The sequence below is a fragment of the Pinus tabuliformis genome, chromosome 4_2, assembly GCF_031772625.1.
Source record: "Pinus tabuliformis cultivar Carrire ecotype Pingquan chromosome 4_2, CPIR1, whole genome shotgun sequence".
NCBI lineage: Eukaryota > Viridiplantae > Streptophyta > Pinopsida > Pinales > Pinaceae > Pinus > Pinus tabuliformis.
The window spans coordinates 339,065,598-339,091,571 of record NC_142304.1 but is presented as its reverse complement, the minus strand read 5'-3'; positions in this window follow the sequence as shown (position 1 = coordinate 339,091,571).

The window sequence follows — 25,974 nt, the reverse complement described above, 5'->3', positions numbered from 1 at the left end:
TCAATTCTTATGCCATCTTTTGAAATAATGTGTCCTAAGAGTTTCCCTTCTTCCAAGCCAAATAATGACTTCTTGGGGTTTAAGGAAATGCCATATTTCCTGCATGTTATGAAAATCTGTCTCAAATGTTTCAAGTGTTCTTGGTCAGATTTTGAAAAGGGTGTAAGATCATCTAAGTAAATGACCAAGAAGTCATGAATCTCTTTTGCAAAAGCAATGTCCATTGCTCTTTGAAACGTTGCCCCTGCGTTTTTCAATCCAAAGGGCATTTTCACATACTTGAAAGTTCCCCATGGGGTTGTAAATGCAGTTTTGTCTTGATCATCAGGGTGTACTAGGATTTGATTGAAGCCTGAGAATCCATCAAGCAATGATATCCTTGAAGCCCCTACTACTCTTTGAAGAATATGATCCATTTTGGGTAACGGGTAGTTATCTTTGAGTGATACTTGATTCAAATTCCTTAAATCTACACAAAGTCTAATCTCACCAGTTTTCTTTCTTGTAGGGACCAAATTTGAAATCCACTCAGAGAACCTGATTGGTGCTATGATACCAGCTTTGAACATTTTATGTAATTCTTTCTCAATGGAAGGAAGGAGCACAGGATTGATCCTTCTCAATTTCTGTTTGAATGGTTTTTTATTAGGCTTGAGGGGAATGGTGTGCTGGATGACAGAAGTATCATAGGACTTTAGATCCTCATAACCCCAAGCAAAAACATCTTGAAACTCTTTAAAGAGGTCAATATATTTGGGTTTTTGATCAGGGGGCAAAGAGGCAGATAGCTTTATTATTTTAGGCTTGTCAATAGTACCAATGTTGCATTCTTCAACTGTTGCATCTAATGGCTGCATCTTTGGCTTCCTAAGGATGTCATTTGAATCAAAAATATCCTCTAGTGGGGTAAGGCCTACTGGAAGGAAATTGTCTTTGAGTTGTATGATTTCAGCTTCAGCGTTGCTCATCTCTTCACAGTCAATTTGGTGAATTTGCTGAATGTTTTTATTGCTGAAAATGGTTGGACTCAGTAATTGTTTTGCTGTTCTAGGTGATATTGGGTGAGCAGACTGTTGAAACTGTATTTGTGATGGACTTGCTCCCTCAAGTATTTGTGATTGACTTGCTGATTCAAGTATTTGTGATTGACTTGCTGATTCAATATCAATATTTAATCCTGTGAACTCTTGTTGCAAGGTTAAAAAATTGTTTATTTGCATGTCATCCTCAAATACTTGCCATTCTTTGACATTGTTTGGAATAGAGGGTCTGTATTTGACCTCGGCTGTGAAACAGTTATTGGGTTCCAATGGGAATTTGAAGGTGCTGGCAAACGTTGCCAAGCTGTGTGCATGGAGATTGTGGCCCCTTGAAATTTTCGTGATAACATACTCAGAGAAGGTCTCTAATATTTCAATTACAGCAGATCTGTAGGACCTCAATCTTTTGTCATTGGTGACAAAGTTTCCTTTCACTTGTTGAATTACTAGATCAGAGTCTCCCATGATGGAGAGTTTGGGAGCTTGTAGTGATTTTGCTAGCTTTAGGCCCAGCAACAGAGCTTCGTATTCTGCCATATTGTTAGTGCATCTAAAATTCAATCTATAAGCCCTGCCTTCTGCATAGTCTTTCTCTTTGTTATGTATCCACACTCCAGCTCCTGCCCCTAACTTGTTAACTGAGCCATCAAATTCTAGGACCCACAGGATGTCTTGCTGAACAGGAGATTTAAAATTCTGTTGATGGGATGGCAATGTGAGCATGAGTTGGGGTTTCTTTTCCCATTTGTTTTCTAGGACAATTTCATCACTTTTTTGACAATCTTTGACAACTAGAGGAGGGATACTGTGTATTGTTGGGCTTATTGATGTTTGGCAGGTGATACTTGTTTGATCAATGTTTTGTTCTTGTGTGAGTGTTTCGGTCCTAATGTCATTGTTTGAGAGGCTTGTGCTGTCATTGAAGAGGATGAAGGAATCTATGTCCGAATGGACAGCATATATTGGAAAGTTTTGAGGCTTTTCTTCACTGCTGACCATATACTTCATGAGTGTTTCCCTGTACAGTCTTTTTGGTTGCCCAAAGACAGAGATAGTGGCATATGACATATCTAATTGCAGGGAGCCTTGGAGCTTGGCTCCCCATGATCTTGATAACAGCATCCCATATTTAGGTGGGATATCAGCAACTACAACATCCATTAGAATGGTTTTGTTGGGATATTGAACCAGAGACACACATAAATCTTTTATTAGGCCTAAACATTTGACTTGGCTAGAATCAAAAGAAAACAGGTCTTTGTATGGTCTTGTTATATCCAAGTTCAATCTTTCCATGACTGCTTTTGGCATAAGGTTGTGAGAGGCGCCTAAGTCGAACATTGCATTATGCAGTATTTTATCATGAACATGCAGGCTGACATAAAAAGGTAAGACCCCTGTGACTATTGTTTTTCCATCTACCTCTGGGCCAAACAGTAATTCTGGAGTGTCATCTAGCACATTCACATCATCTTTGCTAGTAGTGAGTTGAAGGGATTTTTTGATCTGTTGTTTGTATATGTCATGCTTGGCTAGCTCTGAGAGAGGAATTGTTATTTTTAGCTTGCCAATCTCTGTGCCTAGGTCAAAAGGTTTGTCAACTTGGGTTTTAGAGTCACGGATACCAGTCTTTTCTTTGTTCATTAAATCTTCTTGTTGGATTTCATCTTGATTTTGAGACCTGCCCCTTTTACTCATGTCTTGAGGGGTAAGATTTGAATCAGGGTGAGAGGACGAAGTTGCCATGGGCTGTTGTAGTGGGGACAGCAGTTCAGTAACCTCCTCAACTACAATTTCTTCTGCAGGAAAGTTTATTTTGTCATTGGGTTCTGTGATCATGGTTTCTTTAGACCTCTGTTTATCCTTTATCTTGTCGGGCTGGTTTACATTCATAGTCCTACTCCTCAGTTTATACTGTTTATGGACTTCATAGACAGCAGTATCATATCCTTGTTTAAAGTCAAAGGATTCTCCTGATTTAGTTTGGAATGTTTTGCTTTCATCCTCCTCATGGTCTTCTTGCGTTAGGAAAACATGGCTTTTACCATCCAGACCCATTAAGTTAATTTCAGGATCTTCATTGAGCTGATTGGCTGTGGAAGTTTCTGCATAGTTTTCTTGAAAAGGGGGTCTAATGTCTTGGTCAGCACTTGTCTTTCCTATGTTTGGGTTCTGAGGTCTCCTAAAATTCGGGTTTCTAGGAGGGTTGCTTTGTGATGCCTCCCATGATGATTTTCTTTCAACTGATTCCACTCTTTCACCCAATCTCTTCATGCTGTTTAGTATTGCATCCAGCTTTTGATCAAAACCCGAGGGCTCTTCTCTGAAGCCAGTCTTCTTTTCCAACTTTGCCCTGTTTCTTTTGGCAATTAGGTTAGCCTCTACAGTGACTGCAACCCTTTGAGCTTCTGCAAGGGTTGGAGGATCTCTTTCTTTCAATTGATAAGCCATATCAGAATCAAAACCGTCAGGGAAGTTATACAGGGCCAAATCAGGAGGGGGCCTTAAGTTCTGTGGGATAGCATTATATACATTGTTAAACCTAGCACAATATTCCAAAACTGTTTCTTGGGGACCTCTTTTAATAGTGTTATATTCACCAAGTATGTGGAGAGGATCTTTCTTCTTCTCCCATCTCTCAGTAAAGGCTTCGTAAAGCTGATCAGGTGTTGTAATGGAGTTTGCATTGAGGGATCTGAACCAAGTTCTAACATCCCCAGTTAAGCTTTGAACAAAAATTCTCATCCTGACACTGTTATCATCTATTTCATAGGTCTCAAAGTGGTCTTGCATCTTCTTAGCATGCTGGACAGCTGTCAAAGGGCCATGGGAGTCAAAAAATGAGATTTTGGTTTGGTAGTCTTGGGGTAGAGCTGGAGCATTAGCTGGTATCTGCAGAGGTGCATACCTGTTGGCCATGTTTATGGGATTTACAGGGTTGACAGGAATAAATGGGACAGCAGGGATTACCGGTGTAACAGGGTTAATGGGATGGGTAACAAATGGGGAACTCGTTGAAAGAGTATGTGCAGTGGGTGAAGATGTAAGAGGAGGACTTTGAGGTGTTGATGATGAACTAGGGGAACTAGGAGTGGATCGGAAAAGAACTTTGCAAGGAGTAGGAATAAGGATAGGTCGATCTGAACTTATATCTGAATCAGCAGGCTTCTCCTGCTTTTGCTGTCTCCTAATGTTCTTTGGAATGATATTGGGATTATCAACAATGATAGGTTGATTAGGGTCAGGGTTTGCCCTAGTGTGCCTTGGGTTTCTTTTGGGAGCCAGCTTCTAATTTCTTTTGAATTTGTAGAAGAAGTTTATATATGCAAGGACTGGATGTGAATTTTGGAATGGCTATATATGTTCCAAAGCTGGGATGAAGATTCCCTAATTAGCTCTTCCCTAAAGCTGTCCCTGTATTACAGAAACAGTTCTAAGGCCTCTTGGCTAGCTTCAGGCTTGATGGTAGCTTTGGAAGATAGATAGTAATTGAAAAATCTTAAGAAGTCCCCAGCGGAGTCGCCAATTATGTTAACACCCAGGTTGTTCCCTATGACTCCCAAGGGAATACGGCCGGGGTAACCACTAACCAATCTTTTGATCACCGTTTCTAGCCAAACTGTGATCAGAGAGGGCTCTCTCTTTATGATTTGTATCTGTTATGATAGTGTTTTAGGCTAGGTATTACGCACAGGTTTTGTTTATGTTTTGGTTGAAGATTTTCTTTCAGGTCTTGTGATATAATGTTCAAAGAGTCAAATATCATTGGGCAATGGAGTCTATGGCTGTAGGTGTCTAGAAACCTTGAGGTGAATTGGTGAAACTTACAGGGCCATTTGGATACTTCATATAACAAAATTTTTGATTTACAACACAAACAGGTGAAAAAACCAGTGAAAGCAATTAAGAATTTTCACTAAAGTATTCAAGTATTTCCACCAAACTAGGTATGAGAAACGGATAGATGTCTCAGGAGCAAACTTGAATCCCTGGGAATGTCTATCACTGTAAAAGATATAGTTTTAAAGTGCAGCAATTAAGAATTACACTTCATTCACTGTATCTGAAGAAAACATGGATAATAGCTTAGATTGAGTTCAGGGTAATCAGTGATTAAATCCTGGAACTATTCTTCTACTTTGCTATTAAGTGTGAAACATTTAAACAATAAAAGAGAACAAAAGACTCGAAAACATGTAACACAGAGATTTAAGAAAGACTTATTGTTTTATGAAACACTCTGGAATCCTGCAACATTCACCATTCATCACAATGCATCAAGGTGCGCCCAGCTTTGGAAATTCCATTTACCCTTTGTATAATTTCTCTGAGAATTTTACAGCAAGTGAGATCTCCAAAATGAAAATAACAACAACCCCCTAAGCTTCAGTGGGGGGCGAATATATACATACGATTTTACAAAAATATCTGAGTTCTAAGTTATCTCAGACTTAATGTTCTCACCAACTTTTGAGATATTATTATCAGAACTTTATTACAGCATTGAATACAAATTAAAGGCGTCTTGATGTTCTGTCAGAAGATATTTTAGCCTTTGGGAGCTGCTAAGTCGGTTGGGATACTTTGATCAAATGCTGGAGAACCCGACTTTATGGCTCGTGCGCTGTATTTTGGGTCTGCCACCTGTGATTGTGATTGATGCTGTGGTGATTAAATAGCCTTGCTGAGTTGGCTCAGCATCTGTCTTTTCCTTGTGGAGTTATCCACCAAAATTCTGCCTGTGCATGACTGTTCATAAACTGGAGAAAATTAACGCTACAGGTTCTGGCCTGATAAGATTATCTGTGTCAAATTCCTCCATACTTCTTGTGTGGGCAATTGGTGATTTATGATTGCCCCCATAGTCTCATCTGCTTCTGTATACTTAAAGAAATTTGGTGGTGTATCAAACAAGTGATCAATTTCATTCATGATAAAAAACAGGTTATCCACCCTATCATACAAATTCTGCCCTGATGCTGGCCCTGTTTCTGCTGAGGTACTGGGCTGTTTTTCAATTTGTGCTGCAGCATGGGCATCAACCCTTTTGATGTAATTTTCCAGGGTAAGCAGTCTTCCTACACTGCTTAATATGCTGGGGAGGCCTCTGTTTTGTAATGCCAGGAATCTGTCCAGGAATTTGTTGATTTCGGTCTGCATGTCCTGTGTTCTCCTCTCCAGTGTTCCAACTAGGCTTCTTAGTGTCAGGACTCTTTTAACTACTGAGATTGTTTCAGTCCTGTTAGTAATTCCCATGGTGGCCAGCTGAGAGCTCGTCTTGTTATTTAAAATATTGATCATTCTGCTGGCAGCATCTGGCATGTGGCCAAGGCTTGCTCTTGCTCTGTGTATTTCCTTGTTTGCCTTTGTGATGAGTACTATTTGCTCATCCATAGTCTCAATATACTGCCACTGATTGGTGATGGATCGACCAATGTTGCCCCAGAGGACTGCTTTTAATTCTGCTGTTACTTTTTCTAGTGCAAGCTCCTTTTCCAGTTCAGCTATTCTCTTTTTTAGAACTTTTATTTCTCTTTCCTTTGCTGCCTCATTCTGCTTGCTTTTGTCAAATCTTTCATTCACCTTAGTCAAAGACCTTTTGACTTCATCAAGCTCTTTCATTTGGGATTCAAGAACTCGGATCTCAGCTTGCAGCTTCTGCATATCCAGACTAGGAGTCTGCTCTGTTGTTGGCGTAGTTGTTGCTGTAGATGGTGCTGTAGATGGTGCTGTAGTTCCTGTCTGCTGAGGAGGAAGAGTAGTTGTTGGAGGGGCTTCTTCAAGATTGATTACTTCCGGAGGGGGCTGGGAAGTTTGGCCCTCTTCTCTCTGTTTTAATGTTGTCTGTAATGCTGCCTTTGCAGCTTCTGATTGTCCTAGCTGGTCTTGAGTCCGAACCAGCTCCTTGTATAAGGATATCATCAAATCCGTAGCATCCTTTTCTAGCCTTTGCTGAGCAACTTCATCTGTTTGAGGATGGATGGTGGCTGGGAGCTTGATTTTCCTCCTTAAGGCAGCCATGTCTTGATCCCTTATCTTCAACAGTTCCTGGATACCTTTAACATCTTTAGGATCATGTCCTATTTCTATAATTACATCCTCCAAGGACTTGATTATGTTGTCCTTGGCTTGTGATGATGCTCTCTCCAATTCCAGCTGAGAGGCTGTATTATCAAGGCTGCTCTTCAATTTGTAGTTTTCCAATGTTTCATCTGCCAAGGAGGCATACACCATTTCACCAGTTTGTTTATGCAGTTCGATTTTATCCATAGGGTGTATATCTTTGGCCAGAACCTCCATGTTGGTCCTTAGGTAATCCGAGGTAGATTGGGGGTGCAGAGTTGTGGGCATGAAGTGACTCATGATCATTTTGCCTTCACTTACATCAAAGGCAGACATGAGTCTTTGCTGATTGGTGGGAGCCAGGTTCAGCAAATGATTGTACAGCTGTACTTTAATAGGATCACTCCTCCTTTTAATGTCGATAAACTGCTGTTTGATGCTTACCTGTCCTTCTTTGTGCTGGCTGGAGGAGCTGACCTCCCCTCCCATAGCTCTATCATGTTCATGCTGGAATGAACTGGCTGATACTTCTCGGCTGGGTGGGCCCATGCCCGATGCTTGTCTTATTGCCTCATCATCTTCTGGGAAGTCATTCAACCTTTGCCTTTTCTCTCCCTGATTGATGGATGAAGTCAGGGGAGTCTCTCTATCTCTTTTCCTGGTTAAGTCCTCCTTTTGTGGGGTTTGGAGGACCGATGTATCAAAGGTAGTTTCTGCCCTAGGAGGCACTATATTCTGAGCCTGTTGCTCAGTGGAACTAGGAGTGTCAATCACCCTTTCTTGCTGCAAGGGTTGCTGTTCCTTAAGTGGCACTTCTTCTTGCTGCTGCCCTTGTTCCTGCTGTTCCATCTCTTCTTGCTGTTGTAGCAATGTCTCCACTTGTTCTTCTGTCAATGGAGGTGGCTGTTCCACCTGCTTCCCTTTATCTTTGCTTGCTGTCTGCGGTGCCTTCTCGGCAGTTTGCTGCTGTGTTGTTGATGATGTAGTAGCTGCTCCAAGCTGTCTTCTGTATGAATGAGGAACCTGTTAATTGACGAACAGAGGTCGCATAGGCGTGCACGGTTGGAGCTCTGGAGGTCGCCTTGGTTAACTGAGCAGGTTGGCGAAAATTTGGACGTAAACAGCCATGCAGAGCCGAAGTAGCGACAGGAGTAAAAAGTGAGAAAAACACGGTTTTTTGGGTTAATATGGACCTTTTTACCATTTTGGCGCTTTTTAGTGATGACGTCAGCATGACGTCATTAGCGGGTCAAGGTCAAGTGACGTCAGCTGACGTCATCGGGTGACGTGGCGGTAAGCAATTGGTCCATGGGGGCGATGAGGTGGCAGCCATGTCATCAGCGAGGTGGACCAATCAACGGCAAAAGGATAAGCAGAAATGACGTGGCGATATGACATAGGAGGGCAGCTGGCGGCTAGGACCGTAGCGGTTACGGTTAAGGCTTAGCCGCTACGGTCTCTCGGGGCGGTCTGGGTACGGCGCTGAAACTGTCAGGCCCGGCTCCGAGAGCCCTTATTGTTTGACGCGTGGCCTGCCCGTGACGTGACGCAACGTCACTTTCTCGGGCGGTAAAGGACCACCATGGGGGCCGCTCCGATATTGCTGTGGATCGTCGGATCCTCGGGACCTGATCCGACGGTGGGCGGAGCAACAACGTGCTCGGAGTATATGCGCGGGCGGAAAACTTTGGGTTGTGGGTTTTTTGATGGTTTTACAATGTTTTCCATTAAAACAAACTGCGCGCTAACCTTTTGGAAACGTGCCAGAGGCGGGCTTTTTAGACTTTGGGTAATTTTTGCAAAGGATTTAAGGGTAAAAGAGGGTTTATAAGGGTTTTTTCAATGCAAATGGTGGTTTGAGGAGCAAGTTGGCTGGTAACAAGGGGGAATGGGACGTGATAGGTTCACCAAGGTGACCAGAGGTCACTTTGGTTCCTTTTGAAGAACATATGGCTATAATGCCAAGGGGAGGAGTATTTATAGAATTTGGGGCTTTATACACCATAGTGTTAATATTATTAGGGGAAGGGTAAGATAGGGGAGCTATATAGTAGAATTAGAGGTTAATATGAATGAGGGAGCAAATGAAGGGGATCTCACTGAGTTTATCTGAAATTGATTTAGTTTTGAGAGTAGATCAAAATGAAAAGATCCTAGACAAGAAATGTGGCTTTTGTGTGAACAAGAACCACCATAAAACCATGGTCTTTCTCCATGAATCTCAGCTGAAAAGGGAATGTTAATAATGGAGTGAAGGGGGAAAGGGAGGTTAGTCATGCTCCTTGCTGTAATTTGATGGAATTAACCACTTTGTCCATTGATAGATTTTGCCTTGGCAATACATCTTTTGACATATGTGCAATGGTGAAAATGCCCTTTCTACAACCACAACTACTTACCCAGCTATTTTCCTAGCATTTTTTGTTTCTCCATTGGAGGGTGCACTTGGACTTGCAAACCCTTACTTGCCTTTTCTTTTCTTTGGCTTTTTCTTTATTCTTTTCTATCTACTTCTACCCTTATCTCTTCCAAGGTCCCAGATTAGGCTGTTGGGATCCTTTTCTTCTCTACCTAAACTAGTTGTCTGCCAAGATTAAGCAGTTTGGACAGACTCCTTTCTCTATTCTACAACAGAAAATTTAAACATGGCATGATCCAGATTAGACTTTTGGACCATCCATCAAAATTTGAAATAAGGTCATCAATATTTGAAACACTTTACACACCTCTTGTTTTCTAGGAAATATGGGATCTTTGTGATATCAAAGCAGAGCATATTTGGACTTTCCTTGGCCAATCATGAAATATGAAACCTATTGGTATAGGTATCCAACACCAGAGTCATGTTGTTGAGGATCTTGTGAGGAATTCAATTATGCAAGTAAACAACTATCACTCATGCCTCATCCCATAGGAATTGAGGAATATCATGATCGTGTAAGATAGATCTGAAACATTCTTCAATAGTACAAGTCTTCTTTTCTACCAAACCATATTGTTCAGGATTGTAACAAACAATGAGCTCCGTCTTGATTCCTGATTCCTTGGAGAAGGCTATTAATTCTTTGGAGGTGTATTCTCCACCATTATCTAACCTTAGAATTTTGATCTTTCTCTCGGTTATATTTTCCACTTCATTCTTGAACTCCTCAAACCTTTCGAATAAATCATCCTTATTCTTGAGAAGGTATAACCAAGTATTTCTTGCGTAATCATCAATGAAGGTTACATAATATTGATGGCCACCGAGAGACTTAATTGCCATAGGTCAACATACATCTCAGTGTATGAGATCCCAAATCTTTTTAGATCTAGTTTCACTACTTGAAAATGGTTTCTTTACATTCTTTCCTAAAGCATATCCCTTACAAGTTCATTCATGATCATCCTTCATTTATGGGATGCCATTGACCATTTGACTCATAGATGAAAAAATCTTATAATGAAGGTGCCCATACCTTCTATGCCATAGTTCATAAGGACTTACTTCTAAGTAAACTAGGGTTTGAGCTAGAGGTGTATAAAGTCTATACAATGCTTCCTCACAAAACTCAATCACCCTTTCTTCACTAAAGCCCTTATCCCAAACAAAAACCTTGCCATCAAACAAAAGCAACTTCATTACCCTTATTCTCTAGCGAAGAAATAGAAAGTAGGTTTTTCTTCAAACCTAGAGTATATAATATCTTTTTGAGGTGAATGTTTCCACCTCACTTGAGCTCAAACAATGTAGATCCCATGCCTTTCACTAGATAGCACTTGTTGTCTCCATGTTTGATAGAGTGAGATGAGATTCCCTTAGACAGGGTTTGGAGTTGATTGCATTATCCCGTCATATGTTTGGAGGCACCATTGTCAATAACCCATACATTCTTGTCCTTGAATGCATCGAATAAAGAAAAGAACAAGCATCCATCTGCTACTTCCTTTGCAAGTTTGGATATGGTATTCAATATGTAGTCCTTGATAGAGATAGTGATTTTTTCAAGAAATTTGAAACCATTCATTATAACCCTTGCCATAGTACCAATAAGTATGTGATCTTTAGTCTCCTTCCTGCACCTTAGCTTTCTTATCATGTTGAAAAATCTGGAGATTATAATATATTTTCCTTAGCTTGATAATTACTTGTGATGTTAGATGTTCTTTTATTAGTTCTTTAATTTTTTTTTCATCAAACAATTACCAAAAACAAGAAGATAACAAAGAGACAAAGTACAAAATATTTAGGTTCCAGGCCAAGGAAAATCCCCCCCAAGGAGAAAACCCAAATAAATTCTTTTCATCTTCTATAGAATCTGCTTACAAAGAGACTTCCAAGACCCAAATACCAAAACCAACCAGCCCTTCAAGACCCAAGTCAAGCCGCAACGAGATTTGCTTTAGAACAACTTTAAAACTTCGATATTGCAACACAACTATTGCAACTTTGACCCCAACTACAAAATTTCAGACCTACAACTTTGACCCCCTACAACTACTTAAGAATTTTGGCTTCTTGTAGCTAGCAACTTCACAAACCCTACTGAGATAGATAGAATGATAATCCTTGACCAATTTTGACTTCTGCTCTTCTTCATCCTCTGGTTACTCTTATTCACCTTGGCTATTGTAGATTGAATTAGCTTGAGTGTGTGTGTCTAAATGAGGTCAATCTCCCTTTTATTTATAGCCTTTCTTAAGGGTCGAATAGCCCTTCTTGCGGCCAAATTTTCCTTTCTCTTGGGCTAACTTGGTCTTGGGCTTATCCGTGTATTTTACATGATAAAATAAATAAATTTAATTCATTACAATGAGTCCAAATGGGACTATGACAAATGAGCAGTATTATTCTTTATCCTATAAATACATAGAAAGACCTAGAATGCCTAAAAGCATGAAGAACATGCTTTTGAATCAAACTTGAGTATGAAACCCATATTACAAAATAAAATATAATTTCTCTTTCTTTCATTTTTCTTATAAAATAATATATATTTCAAAATAAAGTAAATGTGCCATAAAAGGAGATAACATATGATAGCGCTAAAGGAGACAAATTTGTGCCACAATATTTCCAACTCACATTACGTGTGGATGAAGATATTAACACACATGAATGATGGAACAAACATTACACGATGTGTTGGGGCACACATATGGAAAAAGAATGCAATGGAAAATTTGAAGAGGATGGTTTTTTATATTGCCTCCTCACTAGTTGATCAAATTGCTACATTATTCCCACCCCACTGCTCTTTGTTTCCTTTTCTAACAACATCATCTCACCTCTATGTGTTTTCTCTCCATGCCCATAAGTAGATATATCTCTATGGTTTACCTAATAACAAAAGGTTGGGAATGCTTGTGATAAATGTAGGCAATTGTACATGGGATGGAAGTGTAAAGACCCGAATGAGAGAGTTCCTTGCATTTCTATTTTTGGAGGTTGGAATTACTCTTCTCATTCTTACCAAGGGATATGGAGGTGGGGATGAAGCCAGGAAGTTTCAAGGACATATAATTGATACTAGTATAAAAAATTGGAAGTTTTCCTAATAGGTTTAGTATTGCTACATTGTTTTTTAGAGATATAGTGTGATAGAATTTCATAGTAAAGGAGGTGGTGCAGATATCATAGTTTTGCATCATACATATTTGATATATCATGGCGACCATTAAGGAAATCCATTTCCCAATACTCTCCCGTATAATATTGAATAGTACGAAGTAGGAAGCATGGATATTATGTTCATATGCTTGTTTGCTTTATATATGACAAATAAATATAGAGTAGCAGCGATGGGGAGCTGTCTGAGAAAAGTTTCATATCAAACATAAGCCTCACTCATACTATTGGGAAAATTTTTGTGGAATAAATGAAGAGTCAGATAAGAATCCTACGGAGAAATCAAATTAGTTTAATGCCAAGTTGTAGGTGGTTAAACCATACCCTTGAATTTGCTAGTAGGAAGATCTTTCAAAAAATCATGGAGAAATTTTAGATAGGATAGTAAATTACTTTGATGCTCATTGTTGTTATTCTCTTGGTCTTGTTTGTCAAGTCACACTCCGAGGGTGCATGTTGAATTCAAAACTTGGCAACTTGCTCATCCTATCAGCACCATGGGTCGCAAGAATCAAAATTAAGAGCCTTGCAGGTATGGATAGAAGATGAGACCTATAGTGAAGTGTGAATATGTGACCTACAATAATTCACACCTTCCCCAGGCTACCAAGCCACATTGCAAAGCCTCAAACAATTCACTAGGGGTTGCAACCTACACTAAAATGTGACTGTGTGACCCCTCTCCAAGTCACTAGGTCGCATAAACAGACTTGAAAATCCCATGGCCTATATGATCCCCTTTGTTTTGTGACTATACAACCTTTATTCAGGCTGCAATATAGCAAAGAAGGTACCCAACACCATGACCGGAAAATGTAACCTTGTCCCATTTGAGACCTAGCAACCTATTCTCGCCATGCGACTCCTCCCCCACATGCAACCATTGTGTTTTATTTTATCGATTCCTCTACCCTCCTCTAATTATTTATACCATGAACGCCCCCTTATCTCTTACATATATTCTTCATATTTGTGCTTACCCACTTCCAATCCATTTCCATTACCATTTTAACAAATTGTTGAATACATCAGCCTCAATAAAACATCACCAAGGGCAACAAGTTTTGTTTTCAGTGTGTTTGGAGCTTGCATACCGTAAGTTGGTGATTCCATCTCTAGTGGGTGTCTGAAGAAATATTGGGGGTTGGTAGCTCCTGCATGTTGGTTCTTGAATAAATCCAAGGAGATGAAATTTGATGCTTCCAACAAATCCATGAAGTTGGTGCTTCACCTGCTATTTATAGTAAGTTGATTAGGTCTCTACAAAAGGAGGGAGTTGGTGCTTCCTGTGAGTGGTGGCTCACAAATAAATTGATTTAATAGAGTAGGTTCTCTTATTTTTACATCAATAGCAAAAACAAGCTTGATTGTTTTTTCTCTCGGAAGGGTTTCCACGTTAAACCTTCATGTCATGTGTTTTCTGATTATGATGTGTATGCTTCTATTGGTTGATATGGCTGCTATTATGGTTTTTTAATGTTTTCTCTCATTTAGTGGAGTTCAAGTTTGAATGAGTAAAGAAAAACTTGCATAAAAGTGCAAATTATCCTTAATACTAATTCACCCCCCTCCTAGTATTAACATTGTTTCCAACATTAAATGCCATTAGTCAACCGAGTTGAGACTCTCTTGTAGCAGGGAACAAGTCTCATGAATATTTATAGTGCTAGATATTCTTGAAATTCGTGCTATATCTCTTCAAATCCTGCATAATACACATATCAAGGCACATAAAATATGAAAAACCTCATTGACTCTTGAAAGAACTCATCAAGCTAGGAAAGTGTGGCATTAAGTGCAAAAGGTAGGTTTAATATAGTTTTTATGTGCCTAGGAGTGGATAGATGGGTCTCATGATTTACTTATTTAGGAGGCCCACCACATGGCAGTAAAAGAAGCATAGGAAAGTGTAGAAGAAATGATTATAAAATCAATCATGAAGGTAGTCTATAAACCTCAGTTACCAGTACCAATTTATGAAGGAAGTCTTAATGTGGAAGAATTGATAGATTGCATTGAAACCATGGATAAATATTTTGAGTATGAGAAAGTAGTATATAATAAAAAATTTATGTTTTTTATTAAAAATCTGAAAGTACATGTCTCATTATGGTGGGACAACACTTAGAATGAAAGAAGAAAAAAAGAAAGGTAAGAAACTAATCACATTATGGGATAGAATGGATGCAGCGAAGTTGAAATCTAAATTAATGCCAAGGGAATACTACATACAATTGTTCAAAATACTTTAGAATTTAATGTAGAAGGAAATGAGTGTGAAAGCTTGTATAAGGAATTTTACAGTTTCACTATATAGGCAGGTCACATAATAGAAGATATGGAAAAGGTAGAAAGGTATGTAAATGGTTTGAAGTTCACCATTCAGGATGAGATTTGTTTGTTGTCTCTAATAATAGAAAAGGAATCTTACGAACTTGCACCTAAAGAAGAAGAAAAGTTTCCTAAAAAACAAATTCAATGTCCATGAGAGAAAAGCAGTTATTTCAGAAGTAAGAAGTAGCATGATTAAAAAATTCAATTCAAGTTTATAGAGAAATTTGAAGTCCAAGATAAGGTAATTCATATAAAATGAGAACATAACATTTAAAGGGTGAATATTTTTGGGATAAGTGTTTTATATGCAATGAATATGGTCATAAATCTAATGAATGTTCAATTTTTCTACTTGAAGATCTTAATAATCATATTTTCGTAGCGAAAATGAAAAAGGAGTGAGATCATCATTGTTAAAAAAAATAATATTTCTCAAAGCAAGTAGGCATATCAAAGAAAAAATATGGAGAAAGGCTTAGTTACAACTATTTATAAGTCAAAAGGTGGATGCAGAAAAATCGTTGTTGATGGTTGTAGCATAGAAAATTTAGTATCTCTTTAAATAGATGAGAAATTGCATTTGGAAAGATTGTTCATCCTACAACTTATCAAATGTCATGGTTACATAAATGACACTAAATATTAGTAAGAACAATGCAAAGTGAAGCTTAATAAAGGTAGCTATCATGAAGAAGTACGTTGTGATGTAATACTTATGGATGCTTGTCATGTTTTAATGGGTAGGCCATGGCAATTTTACAATAAGGAAATTCATGATGGGAGGAAAAAAATGTAAAGCTTTGAGATATATGGTGAGAAATAGGCATGGCTACAGTGGAAGGATGAGGGTGTAACAACTTATACATATAATCAAGTGTTGATGTTGAGTGAGGAGGAGTTTTTGAAGCAAGGAAAAAAAGATGAGATAGATGATACATTAATAAGTAAGGAAACGACCATTGTTGTAAAAAATGAGGTAACTAATTTTCCTTTATAAAATTATATTTTGGAGCATGAGAATACAATGCTAGATTAATTGTCTAGTGAAGTGTTGACAAGAACATGTATAGATCATTTAGTGATATCTAGTACAAAAATCATTTTTAAGAATAGGTTGTGATGGAAGGAATAGTAAGAAGTTGTAATAGGTAAACAACAAAATAATGAAGAGAAAGAGGGTTTTCTAGAAAACTATATGGGTTTTTCTTGTGAGAAACCTCAAATTAATGATGAAATTTATATGGGAATTGAATATTGTGAGCAAGTTGTGGAAGAAAATTTAATTTTATATTTGAGAAAGGAGCATAAAAAAGTGATGTAGGTACAATTTGATGGGGTAAAAAATGATATAGTGAGTTGTACATATATGGAAGAAAGGAAGGAAATATAGAAAAATAACAAGACAAATTTCTTTCAAGTTGTCTTAAAATTCATGTACATGACAATTATTTTGATGGTTGAGGATAGGATTTAGAAGCCTAATGAACAACTTATTTTATTTAACATGTTTGATTCATGTATATGTGTATAAAAGCATATAAGAATAGGTTGAGAATAAAAAATGAATAAATAAATCATGAGAATAATTTAATTATGCATAATATTTTATTATACTTAATCAATTTCAGGAAGAAATTATGCAACACTCGCATGATGGAAGGATTGTGACTATTGATCAGCTTTCATTTGTTGGTCTTGATTTGGCTACCAATCCTATCCTCAACCATCAAAATAATTGTCATGTACATCCTTGGTATCTTCCGAAACCATCAAGGAAGATACCAAGCCGAATTTAGCCTTAAGAGGCCACATAAGGGTCTTTTAGAAGCTTCCTTTTGACCTACACATGTCAACAATCTCATCCCACTTGTTAGGTATAAGCATATGCACATTATTTTCTAATTTTAACCATAAATTCACTTAAAAATGCTAAGAATTAATAAAGTTTGGAAAAACATAAATGTGGCCCAGTAATGATAATGGTAAGGTAAATGTAATGAAATAGAGGTAGAGTGAAGGTGACAATATGGAAATATAGGTGAAAATGCAATGAAAGTGAATGACAATTTCAAGGCCCAACATACCCCAAAATGAAGCTATTGCATGTCCTCATGCAATCTATTACATTAATTATTTTTTATCCTTGAGCTTTGGCTTATCTTTGCATGATATCATTTGATAACTTCATACTTATGCAAAGTCTTTTAGTTGAATTGCAACATGGTTGGTTCTTGTGTTACAACCGTATTTTGTTGTTGCATTCAATTTTGATCTTTGAACTTTGCATATTGATAATTTGATTATTATTTCAAAGTGTATCTTTATTGGATTGCATCATGGTTGGTTCTTATGTGACAACCATGATTGTGTTTGTATCCAATTATATTTTGAAGTACTTTTGAAAAGCCATTGTATGCTCATAATAATAATGTAATAGTTAATATATTTTTGAAAGTATGTGGGATTCTGAATGTGATATGAACATGGAAAAATATGAATATGAATGTATTTCCCCCCCAACTGATGTTATTGAAAATTTTATGAAATGAGGAAAATGAGTGTTTTTTTCCAAAAAATATCATTCTACCTTTTCAAGGAATTCTATGGTTAAAAGTTAGAAAATGGCATACCTTAACTTACCCTTTGAAAATGGATAAGCTACATATGTGGTGACTACAAAATTCTGATCATAATCTTCTTCAAGTGGTTGGACAAGTCATGGATAAAAGAGTCGAGATGATTTTTTATTGCTTTTATTAAAACTTGTTGAATCTGCTACGGAATGGTGCTGATTCTGCTGCTGCCATCTGATTCTGCAACTATTATTCGATTATGGAGCTTTCAGTTGATTTTGCAGCTGCATGTCTTCTAAATTTGCTCCAAAATGCTGAAAATGATAGTCTTCATGTCTTCAAAACTCATTGGCATAATTCCTGCTATGTGAATAGATGTTATGATGTCGAACATAGCAGGAAATTGTTGAATTAGTGGCCATTAATGGATGCCACTAGTCAACACAAGAACTCTCACCATTGATGACAATGAAAGTCAAGATGCCCAAACACATCTTGCTAGGTACGAATAATTTTGTTGTTGTCAAGTACCTAGGAGATCTAATGAACAAGGGACATTGATGTATTCCCATTGTTCATTGGCATGAGGACTTTCCATTAAGGCATGCAAGCCTCAAGGTGTTTTTTTGCAAGGATTTTAGACTCAAAGGACTATGGACAAAATAATTTACATTGAAGCAGGGTTTATTTGCGAAATGAAAAAGATAGGAAAGGAAAAATGAAAATGGAAGATGACAATGGGCAATAAGCATGTTGGTGAGCTTCTTGCTTTTATTTGTGGGTTATTAGTTTGTGAAAGCAATGCAGGAAAATGACTGTGAAAGAAAATAAGCAATGAAGGAAAATGAGATGAAGGTTTTATTGACTGAAAAAGAAGGAATGAAATAGTGAGGCTAGCATCTAAAATCTCTCAATTGTTGTATCTGATCTGACATCATATGCTCATGCTTTTGATGTTTCATCTTTTATGTTTATTTGATCATGTTCTTGTGAGATAAATATGGTCTTTTTGAGAGACACTGTTTGGTTATAGTAATCTATTCTTCCTTGTGGAACCTGAAAAAAAAACTAGTACTTCTTCTCCAATGGAATGTAAGATTATCAAAAGAGAGAGGTGATCAATCTTCTCTATTAATGACATTAAAAAAAAATTAGAATCGGTACTAATAAAACAAATTCATCAAAGAAAACCAAATGAATTTTTTTTTTGTATCGAAACTAGTGCCTCATGTTAGCTGTTGTGTCTTGTCAACAATTTATTCATTCTTTTTGTGTTCAAACTTAGATGATAATTTGGTTGAAATAGTGAAATTTGTCATGAGGTTTTTCAACTGTAGAATTGCGCCCTTCCTGCATCTAGAAAATCTTGTCAATCTTCTTTGACTCAGCCATGTCATAAGATTTTCCTTTTGTGATGCCTTCATCTTTTGTACCTACAAGACTCAAAGAAACCTGATCATTATTATATATAAACATGTTTAGTAGAAAGCTATTAACCCAATCAAACCCAATCAACATAAGTAAGGGTTACGAAACCACTAGCAAAGGCAAAGGCTATGTGCATGTGTTAGCTAGAAATCTGGTTAGATAATTTATCCCGCAAGAACATTCCAAGGGATACATCAAAGCTTCCATAGTACTTGATACGAGAGATATGGTTCCTCTCACATATCATCCCCTTCAAAATACAACATCGAGATAATGAAACCAAGATACTTGGATGATCAATACAGGAAGGCGTTATTGCTGCTTTAGAGAATCCCTATTCTTTCTTATGTTCAAATGTGTATTGAGGTTGTAATGAAATAGAATTAGCCTTCTTATCAGTTATTCCTTCATTATTTAGCTGCATGAGGTATCAAATAGTGAATATCACTGAATTGTTATTCAATCTCTTGAAATCCCTTCTCATTCTCACTCACGGTGGCTCCTTCAACGGAGGAAATTAACAAGGCCAACGCACAGTGGATGACTTGGCACAAGCGATTGGGGCACCCAAACTCAAAGCGTTTTCTCCAACTTCAAGTTGGAATTTAGCCAGGGAAATCAGATCTTGGCAAATAGTTCTCCTTAAGATCAGAGAAATCAGATCATGGCCGCAATTGTGCATTAAATCCGAAAATTCATTTTTCTCACGCAATCTCGAACATAAGGCTCTAAAGAACCTAAAAATTCTCCTAAATAGTTGTAAAATCTAGAAAATCACTCACAAGTTACCTAACTGCCCCCATTTCGGAGAAAACCCATGTCTCCTTTTTTCTAATTTGCCTCAGTTTTCCTAGAAAAATCGTTTTAAAATTGGGTGTCAAGACAGTTACGCTTTCTGGCAATTACATTTTTGCAAAATTTAATTTTGGATTTCTTAAATGATTATGCCTCTAGTTTTGTTGCAGTTTCTAAGAAAATTTCTCATCTCCCTTGGCTTTTTTCTCTGCTTCTTCAACTGCAGCTTCATGCTCAGCTTAATCTAACCTATGTGCATGCACATTAATGCCTTTATAGAGCCAGTAAAGGCACTTGATATTCAGGCTTTAACACTCTTTGAATATGGAATATATTTTGGGACAGTAAAGATGTAAGCCTTATGAAACTCGGCAACACAAGATCCATTGCAATTGGAACCTGTGAAGTAAGAAGAACAATCACACTTGTTAAGGCAAATGCAATCGAATTTAAGCTAAGTGTTTGTGTTTCATACTGGAGAAACAACCTTCACAACAAAGCCTGTAAGTAGTATACACTAAGGAACATGAATATCAATGATTATTTTGAATAATTCAGTTGATTTTATCCTAGCATATTCTCATCACAATTACAAGAGTGTTAGGAACAAATTTATAGGTTGATGCGAATTTGAAGGCCAAAGCCCAACTAGCACACAAAACAAGGCCATTTAAATGTTGTTTCTAGCTTATTCATTTGGAGTTATAATCTCATTTTATTTTATGCTTTGAGCTTTTTCATAACATTGAACAACAATTTTTTTTTAATGCTTTGTTTTAAAAATTATATATGTTACATTTTTTTAAAATTAAAAATATATACATATATATTTCATTTAAACAAAACAATTTATAATAAAGAAAATGAATTTGGGATTTCTTTTTCTTAAATTTTAAAGTTTATTGAAAAATCAAATTAAATTAAATCAAATCATAAAAACATAAATTAGGTACAGAATTGCATCCTGTAGCTAAATATTCTTTTATGATATACTAACAAAACAATTTCTTTTTCTGATTCTGATTCTCCAGGTCACATGAAGTGCAGAAGGAGAGCATACCTGAGATTTTTTTTTTTTTTTTTTTTTTTTAGCATAGTCAAGATTATATCAATCGATTCCTCTATAAATTTTGCAAAAATAAAATGAAACGGATTGATCTCATACCTTAAATTATCGTTCGTGATCCTCGCTTATGCTCCTTGTTCTCAATCATTTATTTTATTGCAAATATTTCCTGCCAAGGGTTAGTAGATGGGTGGTTCTTACTGCACCAAAAAACATCAAATTTATCCTAAAAACTATAAAAAATTATTTTTATTTTTCCTATCTATCTAAAAACTATTTTTATTATTTATTTTTTATGTATATTCATGCTTCCAACGAAGCCATTTACAGATTAGAACTTTTGAAATGCTCATATCCAAACTTGAAAAATGTCCCTGATTGTTTGTAAGGATATACGAAATTGACTTGGCCTTTCGATTTTCTGCAAGGATCTCTTGAAGAATTGATGAATATTGTGGTGTAACCGCTTTTTTATGTGATTCCTCAATCTAGTCTTTGGGCTACATTCTACACCCTTTGTCCATAAATGGTTAGTAAAAAAAAAACAAATAAAATACACTCTAAATTGAAAGCTAGCTCCTATGCACACTTCCCCAGCAACAATGCCAAAATGTTGGGGAAAATTGATTGCTTGTCATTTAATTTGTCCACCTACGGGTTTTGTAAACTTGTGAAGCATGTGTGCATTGTATGTGCTAGAAATTGTCTTTCAGTTTAGATCAATCTAACTACAAAATAACGAAAACCAGTTCATCTAATCTATGAAATAAAATAATGAAAATGAAATTCAACTAACCTGTGAAATCAAGTAACAAAAAGAAACAAAAAAAATTCAAAAGAAAATATAGCGCGCACAATCACACTTGCAGGAATTGAAATTTTAATCTAAGAAATCATTTCAAAGCATGTAAAAAAAAACAACTAATGTATACTTAGTTACTCCAGCATGCAATTATGAAGTGTTACCTTCTTGAGATGATGTGTAAGAAACTATCTATACTTTAACTTCTAATGTCCTAGAAAAGAAAGTAAAGTGTGCAGAAAGGAACTCAACAATTGCATGTATTAAATATTCAACCATTCAATATTGAAATATGATTAAATTCTTATAATGATCTATAGGAACATCAGTTAATGCAATTAAATGAGGATCTTAAAAGAAAATGTGAAAGCACGAAAAAGTAAAGCTCAATGACTGCATAGGTTGAACATTCAATCACCTAGTTTGAAGTCACCTTGTTGGCCTGATCTTTTAGTCAATTATACAATGAATTGATAGTTTGATCTAAGAAAGTAATTAATATAACATGAAAGGAAACTAAATAACTATGAGCTCTTGCCTCAAACTTAATCCAATTGGAAAATAAATAAATCTTTCCTATTGAAATGTTTTTAGAAAAGCAAAGATTACATAGTCATTCTAAAACTAATACTAAGAAAGTAAATGAGCTTTAATCTATAAAAGAAATTAAATCTCACACATTTTAGGTAGCTGATCTAAAAGTGTGAGAGATGGTAAATCGAGATACTCCATATGTAAGTAAAACTAAGTCAAAATGAAGGAATATTCATGAGTAAGGTGCCACTATCTAATTATGTATTCAAATATTGAGCATAACTCCAAGTTTACACATAAAAAGGATAGGAGAAAACTTCCCCTATTTATACAAAAAGATGAGAAGCTATCTTATTAATGAGAGTCCATGAATCTCTCCCTATATCTATAGAGTTACAATCAAAATAGGAAATGATAAGGCACATGTCTTCTTAGAGTTTCAGTACAAATAGGAAATGAGACACATATGCTCATGATCCCATGATCTTCTCCATTCGAATTCGAATTTGGCCTTAGGAGGCCACATAAGGGTCTTTTAGAAGCTTTCTTTTGATCTACACATGTCAACAATCTCATTCCACTTGTTAGGTATAAGCAGATGCACATTATTTTCTATTTTTTAACCATAAATTCACTTAAAAATGCTAAAAACTAATAAAGTTTGGAAAAACATAAATGTGACCCAATAATGATAATGGTAACGTAAATGTAATGAAATGGAGGTAAATGTAATGAAATAGAGGTGGAGTGAAGGTGAAAATATGGAAATATAGGTGAAAATATAATGGAAGTGAATGACAATTTCATGGCCCAACAATATCCACAAGTTCTCCTTCTCCTCTTTCAAGCTTCAACCTTGTAAGAATTAGAAGAAAACTTGCAAAAAAATCAAACATTGACAATAACTTGATACTCTGATACCAAAATGATCAATAATTGAAGCTTGAAGGTGATATAAAAATTGCAAGTAAAATTTTATTTGTGTTTTGTGTAATGGATGAAGTTACTAAACACATAAAGAAGTGATTTTTAATCCCAATTAATAGCCAAAGCATAGAAAAAGCACCATATAAAAAACACATAGTAGCAAACATGATAAAGGATTTCATCCCTCTCTTGGACTACATCTCCTCGTTTAGTTTCCGATGGAGAGCCTCTTTCATTAAGTGCTCAAATTTTTGTTTCATGACTTTACGATGCTCATAATGAAAAATAAACATCTCTAATGGATCCATAACTATAAAAAACCCCCATATGGGTTCTTTTCGCACCTCATTTGGCCAAAATTTGAGAAAGTTATGCATGTTACAAGTTTTTCCCAAATTCCATAGCTAACCATCCTACAATTCGACCCAAATCTGGCTTGAGCGGCCCAAACCTAGCCTACAATCATACCTGATAGGAAAAATTTCTAGACAGTTAAATTGTTCACTGACACCCGGTTTTATGATATTTGTGGTCATATGGGGACCACATGCCCAGGGTCCGGGTCTAACTGCCTGCCCTCACCGGGTAGGCCACCAATGGAAAGACACATGATTGTATTAGGTCCATAAGACTTGAGCTTGGTGCCAATGCGTGTGCACTGAAAAACCAAACTAGCCCGCAGTCGTTTGAAAGCCCATGTGGCCTGGGGTTGGATTCAATTCACCAAGGTCTACGCATTAATACAGGTTTTGAGCATTTTTGAACACTTTGAATTTTGAGCACTAAATTGATCCCTTGTATCAATAAGGGTAATTGGTTCAATTTTCCATTCCAAGGATGATGCTTCAAGGATTCTTGCGATAAGGTGGTATATTTATAGTAATTTGTTATGCATAAATCCTTGGCATCCATTATTTGATGCTCCGAAGTAAACACATTCTAGTTCAACTACTTTGGTAAAATTACCAAAATTCTTAATTAAATTCTAAATGAGTCTAGCTTGAAGGGTGTTAGAAGATTCTAAGTTCTTTCATTACGATGAATGACAAATTCAACTCAAGTAAATTTAGGATAGAGACACCAATTTTGGTGGATATGGACCCAAGCCAAGGGTTACATGAAACATTTTTATTAGTTTATGGATGTAAAACTTATTCATAAATTTTAGATTGTGTTAACATCCCATTTCACTACTCCTAGTGCCACAAGGTTTGTCATGTGATGCCCAACTATGAACTATCCTTCCTATATCATTTGAAGGGGAAGGATAACTTGGTTTCTATTTCCTCGGTTTATGAATCTAATACCAGGCCTAAGATGAAGGCTTCACAAGATAATCTTGATGTAGAAGCTATAAGGATGGATCTATTTCCAATTAATCACATGCTTTCTAGTTAAATTTAGAAGGATGTGTAAGTTAAAATCAATAAGTTTTCCATTCCATTGATCATGGGATCATTGATGCTAGTCCTTTGACCCATTGTAGATTCTATTGGAAGGTGAATTAGCAGGATTCGGGGTTTATAATAGTTTTTTCATTGTTCAATATAGGAGGATTACCACATATATTATATTTTTCAGTAATATAAATGTGTCACATATATATTCATCCATTTCTATAGGTGAGAGGCCAAGTTGTGTCTCACTCTAGAAGGGATAAGCCAATATATGTATTTGGGGGTAATTTAGAGGAATATTATTCATTAGTTAGAACCATTAGGAAATAGAGGCTTGGTCTCTCTCATTCCAAGGCACTCCTCAAGCTTATTTTTTTGGGTTCTTCCACTCAATATATGGGTACATATCCCTATCTATTAACAATTATAATTCCTTCTCACAACACAAACATTATGGAGACATTGGGCCTTAATCAATAAATGGGCATGTGTCTATGAAAAACTAAGTGTAAATTAGAGTTTCAAAATGATTTGATAGGTTTCTAGTTCATCGCTCAATTCTTCTCAAAGTGGCATGGTTAAGTCTTGGATTAAGAAGATTTGGTGCTCAAATCACTTCCCCATATTTTCAAAACTAGGTAATAGGAAGCAAAAGCCTGGTAGACCCTTCAAGCATAAATTTGCATGGATTAAGGAGGATTTCAAACCCTTATCTAGGAAAATTGGTGGAATTTTCACACATATTTGAATCTCTTCCAACATTTATTTTCCTAATTCATTTCATCAACTAAAGGAGATTTTTGTACCATGGGAAAATGATATGAATTTGAGTAGGGATTGGGCTATTTAGAGCATTAAGTAGGAGTTAGAAACAACTTATAACAATCATAGTGGGAACAATCAATCTCAAGATGTGATTTAAATGTCATTGAAATGTGATGATAAGGCTCAAAAGTTATGCCTTATGGATTAATATAAGGGATCAAAATTATAGAAATATTTTTGTGAATCTTAGAAATAACATCAGCACCATAGGGAAATTTGAAGGCAATAGTGTCATTATGGTAACATGCCTCTTATACTTAGAATCAATGGGAGTTGAACATTTCAAGAATATTTTTAAGGATTCCAATTACTTTATAATCATGGGGGTAGTTAAAATGATTGTTTTCCATATCTCATTAATAAAGGGGTAAATCAAGTCCGCTAGAATTCTTCTTCAATGGATGAACTATTGGGGGTCACTAGATCCTTCAAGAGAAACAACAATTGAGGTCCTAATGGTTGGATGGTCGACTCTTCTAAGGACTTATTTGGGGTATATGGTGATGATTTACTCTAGATGGTGGTGGAAGTCAGTGCCATGGAAAAATTCCTATAATATTCAATGGAATGTTCATAGCATTA